We start from the raw sequence: 16,109 nt of genomic DNA, 5'->3' as shown, positions 1-16,109 counted from the left end.
CCTGAAAGTTCGCCTCCAAGTCACTCACCATCCTGATTTGGAAATGTATCAGCCGTTCCTTCACTGTCGCTTGGTCAAAATCCTGGAACTCCCTCCCTAACAGCACTGTGGGTGCATCTACACCACAGGGACTGCAGCAGTTCAAGAAGGCAACTCACTACCACCTTCTCAAGGGGCTATTTGGGATCGGCAATAAATGCTGGCCCAGTCAGTGAAGCCCACATCCCGTGAATGAATAAAAGAACCCCCATTATTTTTAAGAACTTGCTAAATTGACATTAATTGCCTGTTAACCTTACTGCAGAATGATAAGGCTGGAACTTAAGAGCATAAGTAATGTTTGAATACCATAATAACTGCCAACCAACCTTTCTAGCCCAGAAAGGGGACAACTGAAATTGTTCAATCTCAATCCTTCCGGTAGTCAATTGTTGTTGGAGGTTTTAATAAATGTCAAATTTTAAAAGTTTTGAATTGGCTTTCTTACTCTTGTTTTCTGTCCCTTTTCTCTGCCCCTCTCTTAATCAAAGTTTTCCTTCCCCCCTCCCTCTCTGTGCCCAATTTAACCTCCTTCTCTTATCATTCCTCTGTTTCTTACTCAATGGTTAAGGAGAGAGATTCTTGGTCCTTTCGTTGCCCTTGGTCATAGTTTTAGCAAGTGACGACACAATTTCTATTCTGAGTTGGAGGGTGAGGGAAAATACTTACCTAATGGGACAGACCCGCGGGATGCCTCACCCCAGTGAGATGCAGTCCCATCTTTTTTGGCCTCTTGGTGGTCCTCCATTTTGGATCTCTTCTCTTCATTTAGTAGCCTCGGTCACGGGCTGAGGTCGCAGGAGCAGCACCTCGGATTGATGTTAAAGGAGCCTGTCCCACACAACCCTGGGAACCAAACAAAAGACATCTCCCCCTGGTGCACTTATTGGCAGCACCAGGAATCGAACGATTGCAACCGGGTGAGTGGAGTGTGAGTTTTGGGTCATCACAAACCATTGCAGCTACACTCATACCCACCCCACACACTCCTCCCAACGTCAAGCTGATATGACACACAAGTGTCCCATAGAACAGGCACAATAATCACTCGTTGACTTACCCCCCACTAGACCCAAGCCATTGAACTAATTACTTGCACTCATCTGGGCTCGGACTTTGAACTCTTGGGAGATTCCACACGCATTAGTTGTACATCCTGGAAGCTTTGCCACCTACTTTAGGCCTTTCCTTGTCCAATCCACCTGCAACACAGGTAGAATCTGGCTGGGGAATGAGGGAAGAGTGTGGCTTTCTGTTGATCTGATAGGTTGGAAGCCTTGCGAGCTCTTCTTAATGATGCCGCCTTGATTTATTTTTAATATATTCTTTCACGGGGTGTGGGCTTCGCTGGCTGGGCCAGCATTAGTTGCCCTTCCCTAATTGCCCCTTGAGAAGGTGGTGGTGAGCTGCCTCCTTGAACCGCTGCTGTCCCTGTGGTGTAGGCACACCCACCGTGCTGTTAGGGAGGGAGTTCCAGGATTTTGACCCAGCGACAGTGAAGGAACGGCCGATATATTTCCAAGTCAGGATGGTGAGTGGCTTGGAGGGGAACTTGTAGGTTCCCATGTATCTGCTGCCCTTATGCTTCTAGATAGTAGAGGTTATGGGTTTGGAAGAAGCCTTGGTGAGTTCCTGCTGTGCATTTTGTAGGTACTGCTGCCACTGTTCGTCGGTGGTGGAGGGAGCGAATGTTTCTGGATGAGGTGCCAATCAAGTGGGCTGCTTTGCCCTGGATGACCCTTGACCTGGCTCTCTGGGCCTATCCTTGGCAACATGGAGGAGGCTATTCAGCCCCTCAGGCCTGCTTTGTTGCTCAGGAAGTTCATGGCTGATCTGTATCTCAGATCCACCTACCCACCTTGGTTCTGTAACCCTTAAGGCCATTAACAGAAACCTATCGATCTCAGTTTCGAAATGTCCAATTAATTGCCAGTCTTGAGAACTTTTCTGGGGAGAGACTCCCAGATTTTCACCAGCCTTTGTGTGAAGAAATGCTTCCCGACATCAAGCCCGCACAGCCTGGCTCTCACGTTAAGGTTCTGCCCCGTTGTTCTGGACTCTCTCCCTACTGGAGGAAATAGTTTCTCTCTGTCAACCTTAACAACTCAAGGAAATTAGGGATGGGCAATAAATTTTGGCCTTGCCAATGACGTCCATGACCCAGCAACTAATAAACAAAAGCACTTTTAATCAAAATGAGTGTGGTTCAAGGATGTTTGAACAATGGATTTTTGGATAGGTTTATTAGTCTGGTACGATATCAAGCCCTTCATAACTTGAGGAAAGGTAGATGATGGGACATCTGAGGCCTGGAGCCAAAGACGTTTAATCTCATTATAATGAGTGGTTGGCATCATAATGGACCACTTAGAATGGGTGCTGTGTGAGGTCAGAGGGGAAACGTTTCTCTAGCCAGATCCGAAAGGAATTTTTTTTTAAAAACTCTTTTGAAAATAATACATTTTAAGGACTTTAGAAACTTGAACCTTGACTCGACCATGAGCACACATTGTTGAGAAATGTGTTCCGTTTCATTTCAAGACGCTCCCACAGATCACATGATGGACGCTGCCCTCCATCGCTGAAGACCAGGCCGGCGGTTACCATGGAAACCCAACATGGCGGAGGCAGCCCAGGCCTTTTCGGGGGGGGTGGTGGGGATAGTTAGGGTGACTCATGAGTGGTTAGGGCGACTAGTGGGGTACTGCAGGGATCAGTGCTTGGGCCCCAGCTATTCACAATATATATCAATGATTTGGATGATGGAACCAAATGTAATATTTCCAAGTTTGCTGACGACATGAAACTTGATGGGAATGTGAGGGATGAGGAGAGTGTTCAGAGACTTCAAGGCGATTTAGACAGGTTGAGTGAGTGGACAAATACATGGCAGATGTAGTATAATGTGGATAAGTGTGAAATTATCCACTTCGGTAGGAAAAACAGGATGGCAGAGTATTATTTAAATGGTGATAGATTGGGAAATGTTGATGTACAAAGGGACCTGGGTGTCCTTGTACACCAATCACTGAAAGCAAGCATAAAGGTGCAGGAAGCAGTTAAGGCAGCAAATGGTATGTTGGCCTTCATTGCGAGAGGACTTGAGCACAGGAGCAAGGATGTCTTACCACAGCTGTATAGGGCCTTGGAGAGACCACATCTGGAGTATTGTGTGCAGTTTTGGTCTCCTTACCTAAGAGAGGATATACTTGCCATAGAGCGAGTGCAGCAAAAGTTCATCAGACTGATTCCTGGGATGGCGGGATTGTCGTATGAGGAGAGATTGGGCCGACTAGGCTTGTAATCACTGGAGTTTAGAAGAATGAGAGGGGATCTCATTGAAAGGTATAAAATTCTGACAGGGATGGACAGACTGGATGCAGGGATGATGTTTCCTCTGGCTGGGGGGGTCTAGAACAAGGGGTCTCAATCTCCAGATGCGGGGTAGACCATTTAGGACTGAGATGAGGAGAAACCTCTTCACTCAGAGGGTGGTGAACCTGTGGAATTCTCTACCACAGAGAGCTGTGGAGGCCAAGTCACTGAATATATTTAAGAAGGAATTAGATATAGTTCTAGACTCTAAAGGCGTCAAGGGGTATGGGGAGAGAGCGGGAGTACGGCGTTGAGATAGAGGATCAGCCATATTGAATGGCGGAGCAGGCTCGAAGGGCTGAATGACCTACTCCTGCTCCTATTTTCTGTGTTTCCATCACTAGAAGGGAAGTGTGTCAAGCGATCCAGTTTTAGTCTCACTTTTGCCTGTGAGCAGAACACAGCACAGCCCTGATTTTTATCAAGGTTTCTGCTTTTGTATAAATGTTCTCACGTGGCTAGTCTCAATAAATGAACCCACAACGTGTTGACCCAACCCCTTATGAGTGATTGGTGCCTAAATCATTGTAACAACGCAACATGGTGTCAGCAGTGATCAGCAAGATTAAGTACAGGTACAACACGGTGAACAGCCTTAGATCGGGTATGAGATGACCCTTGACATTTTGGCCAGAGTGCTGTGTGGGCAGAGGCCTGGCACAGACACGGCCCAGACCAAGCAGGTTCCTTCCGCGCTGTAACCATTCCGTGAGCGTATGAGACGCCCGGCGTTCGCGATTTGAGTGCCAGCCTCTCTTCTCCTCTCAAGCTCTGCAACACTGGCCAGGACCTCACCTGAGGCTATTCATCGATACCCTGCAAAATCAGGAGCAGAGATTACACAAACCACGGTTGGATTCCCTGGAAATTAGAAGGTGAAGGGGGTCGCTTCCCAGAAGGTAAAAAACAGTAAAAACTGGGGAATAAGAGTACTGGTCCGAACTGGTCTTGTATCCCTTAAAATGGAACACCAGTAAAAACTGGGAAATTAGAGTACTGGTCCGAACTGTTTTTTCCCTCCTGGGTTGATTGAAATTTTCAAGCTATTAGGGGGAACTGATAGAGAGAAACTGGTTGGTGCCAGATGGGCACAATCTAAACATTCGAGGCAGCTCATTCAGGAGTGAAATGAGAAAACACTTCCGCACGCAAAGGGTGGGAGAATTTGGAACTCTCTTCCGCAAATGACAATCATTGCTGGACCGATTTTGAATTTTAAATCTCAGACGTTCTTGTTATCCAAAGGTATTAAGGGGTACAGGGGCTAAAGGTGGGGCCTTTTTTTGTTTATTCATTGGACGTGGGCATCCCTTGTCCAGGGGGCATTTATGAGTCAACCACATTGTTGCGGGGCCTGGAGTCACATGGAGGCCAGGCCAGGTAAGGAGGGCAGATTTCCCTCCCTAAAGTACAATCGGCAATGGTTTCATGGTCATCATCAGACTTTTAATTCATCTCTTTTATTGAATTCAAATTTCACCATCTAACATGGAGGGGATTCGAATCCATGTCCCCAGAGCATTACCCTGGGTCTCTGGAGTACTAGCCCCAGTGACACGACCACTATGGCACCATCTCCCAGGGGTGGGCGGAGTCAGGCTGCGGGTCAGCCACGATCCCATTGACTGGCGGGCGGAACAGGTTCGGAGAGCCGAATGGCCTCTTCCTGTTCCGAGGTCGCTAAGACCTTCCTGAAATCTTGCCAGGCTTTGGGTCGCCTGTCCCAATATGTCCTTCTGTGCCTCGGTGTCAAATGCAATCCCGCTGATCTCTCTTTAACTGGGCCTTGTGGTGTTTACACTACATTAAGAGCACTGCATAACGATAAACTTGCTTTTACAAGATTGGCTGAAGGTCTGTCCCTTTCGATTTTGAACAATATATTGTATTCATGTTAAATTTGAATTGCCAGTGAAGGAAGGTCGGAAGGAAGTCCATGTGGAGAATCACGGACCAGTTGGGCTGAATGGTCTATAAATTCGATGTAACCCTGTGTATTTCTAAGGGTTGTGGAATGTCATCGTGCCTGTGATTTAGGCTCTCCTTGAATCCTTAAGTGACCTGATGCGGCCTACTCACACCGCGTCCTGTTCCCCTACCACCCACTGTGCCCGTTGACCTACATTGGCTCCGGCGGGTCAAGCAACATCTTGTCTTTAAAATTCTCACCCTTGTTTTCAAATCCCTCATGGCCTCACACCCCCCCACCCCCCCTCCCTTATCTCTGTGATCTCCTGCAGCCCCACAACTCTCCGAAATCTCTGCGCTCCTCCAGTCCTGGCCTCTTGACCATCCCCCCGATTTTAACCGCTCCACCATTGGTGGCCATGCCTCCAGCTGACTGGGCCGTAAGCATTGGAATCCCCTCCCTACACCTCTCTGCCTCTCTCTCTCTCCTCCTGTAAGACGCTCCTTAAAACCGACCTCTCTGACCGAGCTTTTGGTCATCTGGCCAAATATCTCCTCATGTGGCTGGGGGGGTCAAATTTTGTTTTATCACACTGAAGCACCTTGGGGTGTTTTATTAAATGCACTATATAAATGTAAGTTGTTGTTGTGTGAAGGCAAACGACACTACTACAAGCTGCAAGACAATAGATGCCGATTAAAATGACTCACAAAAGTTAATGCATGGGAATCCGTCTGTACGCAAGAGACTGGGTTGCTGGGGGTCTGAGCTGTTTGGAAACGTCTGTGGCTCGGTGGGTAGCTCTGTCACTTCAAAGCCAGTAAATTCTGGGTTTAAGTCCCAGAGACTTCACCACCATAATCCAGCCTGACACTTTGGCGTGGTCTTAGCTGTCTAATCAAATGACGAGGTGCTGTTCCTTAATCTTAAATCAGCTTCTTTGGAACAGGGCAGCAGACCAAGGACAGAGAGGTCAGCGTGGGAGCAAGGTGGATAATTAAAATGACAAGTGGCTAGAAGGATTTCCATCCCTAAAGGGCTTAGGGAATCAGGTGGGCTTTTACCTCAGTCTGGCAGTTTCATAATTATTAATGTAGCAAGATTTTATTCCAGGTTTATTAATTAATCGAATTTAAATTCCCTTTAGCTGCTATGGTGGGATTTGAACTATGTCTCTGGTGTAGTAGTGCAGCTCTCTGGATTATCAGCCCAGTAAAATTGCCACCATCCCCATTTAAAATGGAGAACCAATTCGGGATTGGCCGTTTCCAACCAGCACACAAAGCTATTGACGTTACGGGTGGACAATGGAGGGTGTGGTCAGCATAAGACCCCTCCCCCATCACCTCAACCAAATTTCAGACCTTGCGTTCCAGAACGGTTCCAGTCACACTGAGTCCATTTCCTCCTCGCCTTCTCCGCTAAAATAAGCGCAGCGTTTATACTTATGCTCAGGGCAGGGTTATCAGACTGATCAAATACAATGCACGTTTCTCTATTGGCAGCTTCAGTGCCTAGTACACAATGGAGAGAGCAGTAAAAGTGAACCTTTCAGATTCAAGAGCCCCACGCAAAAGGTTGCTCACTAAACTGGTCCCCGGGGAGGAAGGGTTTGTCCTGTGGTGGGAGGCTGAGTAAGTTGAGCCCATATCCTCTGGAGTTTAGAGAGGCAATTCTCGTTGAAACATACAATATTCTGAAGGAGCTTAATAGGGTGGACACTGAGTGGTTGCTTCCCCCCTGCGCTGGGGGAAATAAGAACTTAAGAAATAGGAGCAGCTGAAGGCCATTCAGCCCTTCGAGCCCCCTACGCTGCTCAGTGAGTTCACCTTCTACTCCAGCACCATTTTCTCGCACTATCCCCGCATCCCTGGATGTTTTTAATGAGCAGAAATCGATCGACCTCAGTCTTGAGCCTAATGACTGAGCCTCCGCAGCCCTCTGGGACAGAGAGTTCCAAAGATTCACCACCCACGGAGCGAAAGAAATTCCTCCTCATCACAGTCCTAAGCGGCCTACCCCTTATTAATCTAGAACGCCGGGCGGGGGGGAGGTCACAGCCTCAGGATAAGGGGCCGGCCATTTAGGACTGAGGCTCCTTTGTTGAATACATTTATAAGGCCGGGACAGACAAGGGTTGCTCTGGCCTCTCAGAGAGTCAAGGGACGTCGGGGAGCGGGTGGGGAAATGGGGTTAAGGCCGATGATCAGCCATGATCGTATCGAATGGTGGAGCAGGATTTGATGGGCCGAATGGTCTACTCCAGCTCCTATTTATGTTCTTGTGCGTAACAGACCATTCGTACAACTGCTCCGAGGCAGTGCTGACTCTCAATATAGACTTCTCCTCGCCTGCATTGCATTAGCAATTCAAATTTAATACCAATACCATATATTGGTCAAGGTTGACAGATAGAGCCCATCAGCTGTACTTGTTAACAAAATGTTATAAATATACAGCACTTATAACATTGTATAACCCCCCACCACCACCCCGGGGCCCTTCAAGAAAGATCCATAATATTAAACTGAGCCACATTAGGAGACTTTAGGACAGATGACCTAAAACTGGGTCGAAGAGGTCGGTTTTAAGGAGCGTCTTAAATAAGGAGAGAGAGAGGGAGGTGGAGATGTTTAGGGAGAGAATTCCAGAGTTTGGGGCCCAGGCAGCCGAAGACACATTGACCTAAATGTGTGTGTGTTTTACAAAGCTTCTTTTCAGAACTATTACAGCTGGAGGGCTGAATATAACGCAAACAGGCTCAACTGGAAAGCACGTTGGCACGAAAGTGAAAGAGCCCCAATTAAGAACATAAGAATGTAATAGGTACGAGGAGAGTTAGGCCATTTAGCAAGATGGCTGATCGTCTGCCAACTCTCCATCTTCCTTGAATCCCTCATAGCACCCAAGGGCCTATTGATCTCAGCCTCGAGTATACTCAACGACTGAACACCCACAGCTCCCTGGGCTAGAGAATTCCAAAGATTCACAGCCCTCTGAGTGAAGACATTTCTCCTCATCTTGGTCCAAAATGGCCGGCCCCTCACTCTGAGACTGTGTTCTAGACGCTCCAGCCCAGGTCGGTGGGGGAAAGGGCCTCTCAGCTAACACTCCCAGTGCAGTGCTGAGGGGGGGGGGGACTACCACACTGCCAGAGGTGCTGTCTATCAGATGAGACCTTAAACCGAGGCACCTCACCAACCCCGCCGTCTTCCCTCTTTGGCAAACATGAAACATTCTTACTTCGAAGAAGAGCGGGGTGGAGGGGGCTGCTGGTATGGGGGGGTTCACCCCCTACGTGCCTCAACCAACATCACAGAAAAACAGATGAATTGGGCATTACCAGGCTACTCTTTGTGGGAGCTGACTGCGCGCAAATTGGCTGCCGTGTTTCTGACATTACGGTAGTGGCTTAATTTTAAAAATGACCTCATTAGCTGTGAAGCACTTTGGGGGGTCCTGAGGTCATGAAAGGCGCTATAAAAACGCAAGGTGTCTCTTTCAATGTACAACCGGAGGAAATTAAACTCCCCGGAGACTAGGGTTTCATTTGTAAAGTATCTATCCATTCAGCTACGATAGTGGTTTGCCATTACCGCATTTTGGAAAATAGCTGTCATTGTATGGTCTTGAATTACCATAAAATGAACTAAAGTCATTTCTGCCCTTATCTCTCTGCAGACGCACTTCTCCAGGAATAATACACATGATCCTTGCGGCTTCAGTTTTGTGTTCAACACACGAGAGCACAGCATAGGCAGCAGTGAGATTTGATATTGCTATAATCCTTCTGGAGTGAGTCCAGGAATAGAGGGACACCATCGCACAGCCCCCGGGACTGCAGAGCTCATTGTGGAGGGCAACTCCTGCCCTCGACGGGCTGATTAACAATATTGACCAACCATACGAGGAAGTTCAAAGGTCTCAGCTGCGAGGGTGACCTCCCACAATGGCTGAAAGAGGCTCGGCCTTTCAGGGCCTGAAGCCTGCGGGTATCCATCTTGGAGAGGAGCGACACGGAAATTTGTGCCGTTGCTATTATCTCTAACCTCGACTGTCCCAACACACCCCTGCCGCCTCACACTCTGCCCCTCCTGATGTCGTCCGAAATTCTGCAGCCTCATGTCTGTACTTCCCCGCCCCGAGTCCCGTTCGCCCATCACCCCCTGTGCTCACTGTGGCCTACACTGGCTCCCGGTCAAGCAACGTCCTGATTTTAAAATTCTCATCCTTGCTTTCAAATCCCTCCATGGCCTCACACCCACCCCCCCCACCACCCCCGCCGCCCCATAAACCCCTCCAGCCCCACAGCCCTCCGAGATCTCTGCGCTCCCCTTGGGCCTCCTGATTTACGATGTTTCGCCATTGGCGGCCATGCCTTTAGCTGTCGGGGCCTTGAGCTCTGGAATTGGTTCTGTAAGGCTTTCCTCCTTTAAGACGCTCCTTAAAACCGACCTCTTTGACCAGGCTTTTGGTATCACCTGTCCTAGTATCTCCCCACGTGACCGGGTGTCAATTTTTCTCCTTGATAACGTTCCCTGTGAGAGGCGTTTCCATGTACCCCACAGCTTGCACCAGGTTTACACGGGCCAGCATTTATTGTCCATCCCTAGTTGCCCCTTGAGAAGGCGGTGGTGGTGAGCTGCTGCCTTCTTGAACCGCTGCAGTCCCTATGGAGTAGGTACACCCACAGTGCTGTTAGGGAGGGAGTTCCAGGATTTTGACCCAGCGACAGTGAAGGAACGGCCGATATATTTCCAAGTCAGGGCGGTGAGTGGCTCGGAGGGGAACTTGCAGGTGGTGGTGTTCCCCATGTGTCTGCTGCCCTTGTCCTTCTAGATGGTAGCACGATCAGGGCAGCAGACGCATGGGAACCACAACCACCACCACATTCAATGTTAACATTTCCTGTTGTTTATTTGCGCTTTTGAGTTTTACCTGTGTAGCTGTTTTAATCTGTACGATAAAGCTGGGCCAAGAAACATATCCCATAGGACCGTGGAAATTTTATGGATTGGAGGCGAATGATGAACGAGGGAAGAGAAACAGGATGAACTCAAAGGATAAATGAATCTTACTTCAGGGTGTAAGGGATTAATTTTGTTACCCATTGTGTTCAGCAAGAATAGACGTCATGATTTCCAGAGAGGCGACATATCTGCCGGTGATGTACGTGTAAGGCTTACTCCTCACCAAAGCTGCTCGGAGACAAGCCACGGGCGATGATGAGCAGCGAGGCTGGGGGCCTGCAAGTTGCTCCCTTAAAGCAAGTGAGCTCACCTCGCTTGGTAAAGGGGACTGGGGCAGGCATCGCCAGCTTTGGCTCACTCTCCCCCGGCCCCACCTCCCAGGCAGAAGACCAGTCGCACTCCTGAGCCCCAATGTGACCACCAACCCGACGCTCCCAGCATGTAGGATACCTTAGCAGGGCGGCAAACCGGCACAGGACCTCGTCTTACGGCTTTAGCGCTGCGTCTGAAGCGCTTTTGAGGTGCGGGAAACGTGGCAGCCAATTTGCGCACAGCAAGCTCCCACAAACAGCAACCTGATCATGGCCAGGTTGACTTTTTCAGCAACGTTAGTTGAGGGATGAATATTGGCCCGGGACCCTCACCCCCCCATCCCCCTGGGAGAGCTCTCCCCACTCTCCTTCAGAATAGTGGCCCGGGGGGAATCTTTTACGGTCCACCCGAGAGGGCGAAGGTGACCTCGATTTGACGTCTCGCCTGAAAAATGGCACCCCTGGCAGTGTAGCACTCCCCTCGGTGCTGCACCGGGGCCGTCAACCAGATCCTGTGCGCAAGCCTTCGGTTAGGGGCTGACATACAAAAATAGGAGCAGAAGGAGGCCATTCGGCCCCTCGAGCCTGCTCTGCCATTCAATAAGATCAGGGCTGATTTGCTTGTGCTGCGAATTCCACGTTCCCATCCATCCCAGATGGCCTTCGGTTCCCTTGCCTAACGAGAGTCTATCTACCCCCTCGCCTTAAAAGTATTCAGTGACCCCCCGCCTTCGGAGGCAGAGAGTTCCAAAGTCGCAAAACCCCCTGAGGGAAAAAAAATTCTCCTCACCTCTGTCCTAAGTGTGGACCTCCCAACTCAGGGACGAGAGAGAGGGTGCTTCCCAGTGAGCCAAAGCTGACAGGTAGATGTGACAATATGCTCTTTTTCCCCACCTTTTTAACCTTGATGAAATAGTGGCTGTGTTGGCTGCCTGATACAAGGGACGTCTTTCCTCGGGTTTCTGCCCAGAAAGAGAATCGGTCTCCACCGACGACGGTTAAAGAACCCATGGTGCCTTTCGGAGCGGAGCAGGTTAAATTCTCACCGGAGCAAAAACAAGGCAGATACTTGAAATCTGAAACTTAGAATTAAACACTGAAAACACTGAGGTCAAATCAGTCAGAGAAACTAGTCATGTCTTGTGTGGTGGCCGAGTTGGTCCTATAGATAGAGTTATTCAGCATCACTTCTTAGGTGGAAATTTTAAGTTTATTTACAAAGTCCTCAGCAGCAACTACATACGTGCTTTCAACTCAAACTCTATTTCTATCTCTACACAACCAGCTACTAACAACCAACTACTAACAACCAACAACCAGCTACTAACTGCTAACTACTAACAACCAACAACCAACAACCAGCTACTAACAACCAACAACCAGCTACCAACTACTAACAACCAACAACCAACAACCAGCTACTAACAACCAACAACCAGCTACCAGCTACTAACAACCAACAACCAGCTACCAACTACTAACAACCAACAACCAGCTACCAACTACTAACAACCAACAACTAACTATTAACAACCCGCTACCAACAACCAGCTACCAACAACCAACTATTAACAACCAACAACCAGCTACCAATACTAGCTACTGATTACTGAAGTAGCCCACGCTGCTCTCTTATTGGGTATTAAAGATCATGTGATCTTCCATAACAAGCACTATTCTTAAGGGGATATACACACTAAATAAATCCATAATTACCACACGTCTCTTACCAAACCCTCTACCATCTAGAAGGACAAGGGCAGCAGATAGATAGGAACACCACCACCTGGAAGTTCCCCTCCAAGTCACTCCCCATCCTGACTTGGAAATATATCGGCCGTTCCTTCACTGTCACTGGGTCAAAATCCTGGAACTCCCTCCCTAACAGCGCTGTGGGTGTACCTACACCACACGGACTGCAGCGGCTCAAGAAGGCAGCTCACCACCACCTTCTCAGGGGGCAATTAGAGATGGGCTAAATGTAAAGGAGAAATATTATTAAGCACATTCTGAACGTTATCTCCTTAACAGGTACAAGCTTCATTAAATTCACTGTTCAAATCAGATGAAGTAAGTGAGTAAGGACGTGAAGCACCCATCACTTATTTATCACTGTTTACTCAGATAACAAAGGAACATTCAACCCCTCGAGCCTGTCCCATCCCCATTCAATGAGGTCAAGGCTGGTCTGCAAGCTAACTCCGGATACTTCCCTCTGCCCCATATTCCTTAATACCTCTGGATTTAAAAAAATGGTCAATCTCCGATTTAAAAAATGAACAATTGATCCAGCATCAATTGGAGTTCCGAACTTCTCCCACCCTTTGCGTGTAGAGATGTTTCCTCATTTCACTCCTGTAAGGTCCAACTTTAATTTATACACTCCGTCCTCCTCACCCTTAGCTCCCCAACCAACAGAAACAGCTTCTTTCCATCGACTCTACCTGTTCCCTTTAATAGGTTGAAAAATTTGATCACATCCTTAACCTTCGAAATTCCAGGGAATACAGCCAAGTTTGTGACCCTCTCTTTGTAATTTAACCCTTTGGGGTCCAGGTGTCATTTTGGTCAGTCCACAATGCAACTCCCTTCCTTGGTCAATGTAACTTCCTAAGTTGTGGTGCCCAGGACTGAACACAGTAATTCCAGATGTGGTATAACCATGGCTTAAGTTGAAACAAGATTGCACAGGAGACACCGACACAGAAACAGGCCATTCAGCCCAACCAGTCCACGCTGGCTGTTTTTGCTCCTCTCGAGCCTCCTCCCATCTTTCCTCATCCAAATCTATCAATGTAACCCTTGATTCCCTTCTCCCTCATTCGCTTGTCTACCTTCCCCTTAAATGCACCTGCACTATTCACCCCAGCCACTGCCTGTGGGAGCGAGTTCCACATTCTCACCACTCTCCGGGTAAAAGAGGTTTCTCCTGAATCCCCAATTGGATTTCTCGGTGATTATCTTATATTGACGGCCTCGAATTCTGCTCTTCCCCCACAAGAGGGAACATTCTCCCTGTATCCACTCGTTCAAAACCTCAAGACTTCTGCTCCCTTGTATTCTGGTCCTCCACAAATAAAGGCAAGGCCCTGGGGCGCCATGGGTAGTGTCCCTACCTTTAAGCCAGAGGTTGCAGGCCCAAGCCCCACCTGAGGGTTTGGTGAAATGAGGAGAGTGTGGTCACCACATGCCAGAACCAGTTGACTATCAAAGCAGAAAATGCTGGATAAACTCAGCAGGTCTGGCAGTATCTGTGGAGAGAGAAACAGAGTTAGCGTTGTGTCTGGTATGGCTGCTCTTTGGAGCAATAAGCCACAAAGCCTTCCAACATACATGGTAGGTGGTAAGAGTGGGTGAGATTGTGATGGACAGGAAATTGGAGTCTCTTACATCACTCCCCCTAGCTCCAAACTATAATGCGTGTGTAAAAGTGCAAGTTCCCACAGCAACTCGGACTCCCTGAGTGAACTATAACAAATAAAGGGCCAGCGTTCTATTTGCTGGAGGTGCTTGTGTTATTTTAATGATCTGTATACCTGGACCACCCTCTCCCCTTCCCCCCCCCCCCCAACAAAACCCCTCGAGTCTAGGTGGGCCGTCACTGTTTTTAGCCTCTCACTATTTAGAAAGTCACCTGTTCTGTCTTTTTTAACATCCAAAGTGGGTGACCTTACGTTTGCCAACACCGAGTTTGAACGGTGACGGTGTCCAGATTCGATTCATCAAAAAACAGTGAAACTTCTAACTCTGTACCAGGTCGCCCACAAAAGCTATCGAAAAGACTGAATTGAGTAGAGAACTCATTGACCCTTTTGGGACACCTCGAACGGTCAGAAAGGAACAACGCCCATTTAATAATTGCATTTAAATCGAGCCATTGCTTTGAGTGATGGTGTCGGGTAAGGTTTAGCGCAACTGAGAAAGGACTTGCATTTCCCTAGCGCCTGTCGTAGCCTCAGGACGTCCCAGAGCACTTCATAGCCAATGAAGCGCTTCCTGAGTGTAGTCACTGTTGTAACGTCGGGAACGCGGCAGCCAATTTGCGCACAGCAAGCTCCCATAAACGGTAATGTGAGAATGAGCAGGTGGTCTGGGTTTTTTTTTGTGTGTGCGATGTTGCTTGAGGGTTAAATATTGGCCAGGACGCCGGGACCCCCTCCGCCGCTCTTCTCCAAAATAGTGCCGTGGGATCTTTCACACCCGCCCGAGAGGGCAGACGGGGTTTGGACCAGGTGCACGATCCTGGATGGGACGGTAAAGACGGATTGGTACGCAGTTCTCCATCAAGATTCACTGCCCAAATTGTGCTGCATCAAACGACAACAACTTTCATTTATGTAGCGTCTTTAACAAAGCAAAACGTCCCAAGGTGCTTCACAGGAGCCTAATCAGACAAAATTTGACACGGAGCTACTTAAGGAGATATTGGGGACAAGTGACCAAAAGCCTGGCCAAATAGGTAGGTTTTAAGGAGCATCTCTTAAAGGAGGAGAGAGAGAGGCGGAGAGGTTTAGGGAGGGAATTCCAGAGTTTGGGCCCAGGCAGCTGAAGGCATGGCCGCCAACGATGGAGCGATTGAAACCTGGGATGCGCACGCGGCCAGAGAAGGAAGAGCTCAGGGATCTCAGAGGGTGGTGCGGACTAGAGGAGGTTGCAGAGATAGGGTAGGGGTGACGACTATGGAGGGATTTGGAAGCAGGGGTGTGAATCTTAAAACGGAGGCGTTGCTTAACTGGGGAGCCAGCATAGGCCGACATTCTGGGGGTGGGGGCGCTGTGACGCAAATTAAGAGACGCGGGCGGAATGGGTTTTGATGACCAAGAGATAATGGAGGGTGGATAGTGGGAGGCCAGCCAGGGGAACATTGGTATTGTCTAGTCTTGAGGGAACAGAAACGTGGACAAGAGTTTCGGCGGCAGGGGTAGGGACGGGTGACGCTACGGTGATGGGAACGGACGATGGAGAAGATGTGAGGTCGGAAGCTCAGTTGAGGAGGTTGCTGGAAATCTGATGCAGCTCAGGTAGGGGCCAGGGTGCAGTCAGTGGCTGGGGATGAGAGGCACTCGGCTAATAAAATAGCTGGCAAGGTCCCTTGTCTTCGGAACAATTGGTAAGTCAAGGGTTGTGCTTCTGAACCCTTGCTACGTTTCTACTGCTATTTATGATCACAGGTTGAAATACAGCAGAATGATGTTCACAACCTGCGAGAGTGGGAAGGAAATTCTGAAGGGGAGGCTTCACATGGCCCTTAGAAGAAGGCCATTCAGCCCATTGTGCCTGTGCCAGCTCTTTGAAAGCTCTATCCAATTAGTCCCACTCCCTCACCCACCCCCCCGCACATTTTCCCTCCCCAAGTATCAATCCAACTCCCCTTTTGAAAGCTCCCATTGAATCTGCTTCCGCCGCCCTTTCGGGCAGCGCCTTCCAGATCACAACAACTCGCTGCATTTGCTTTAATTATCTATTTATTCTGTCACGGGATGTGGGTGTCGCTGGCAGGGCCAG

Source organism: Cetorhinus maximus, chromosome 34 (genome assembly GCF_964194155.1).
Source record: "Cetorhinus maximus chromosome 34, sCetMax3.hap1.1, whole genome shotgun sequence".
NCBI lineage: Eukaryota > Metazoa > Chordata > Chondrichthyes > Lamniformes > Cetorhinidae > Cetorhinus > Cetorhinus maximus.
The sequence above is the reverse complement of the archived record's forward strand: the minus strand, read 5'-3'. Positions refer to the sequence as shown.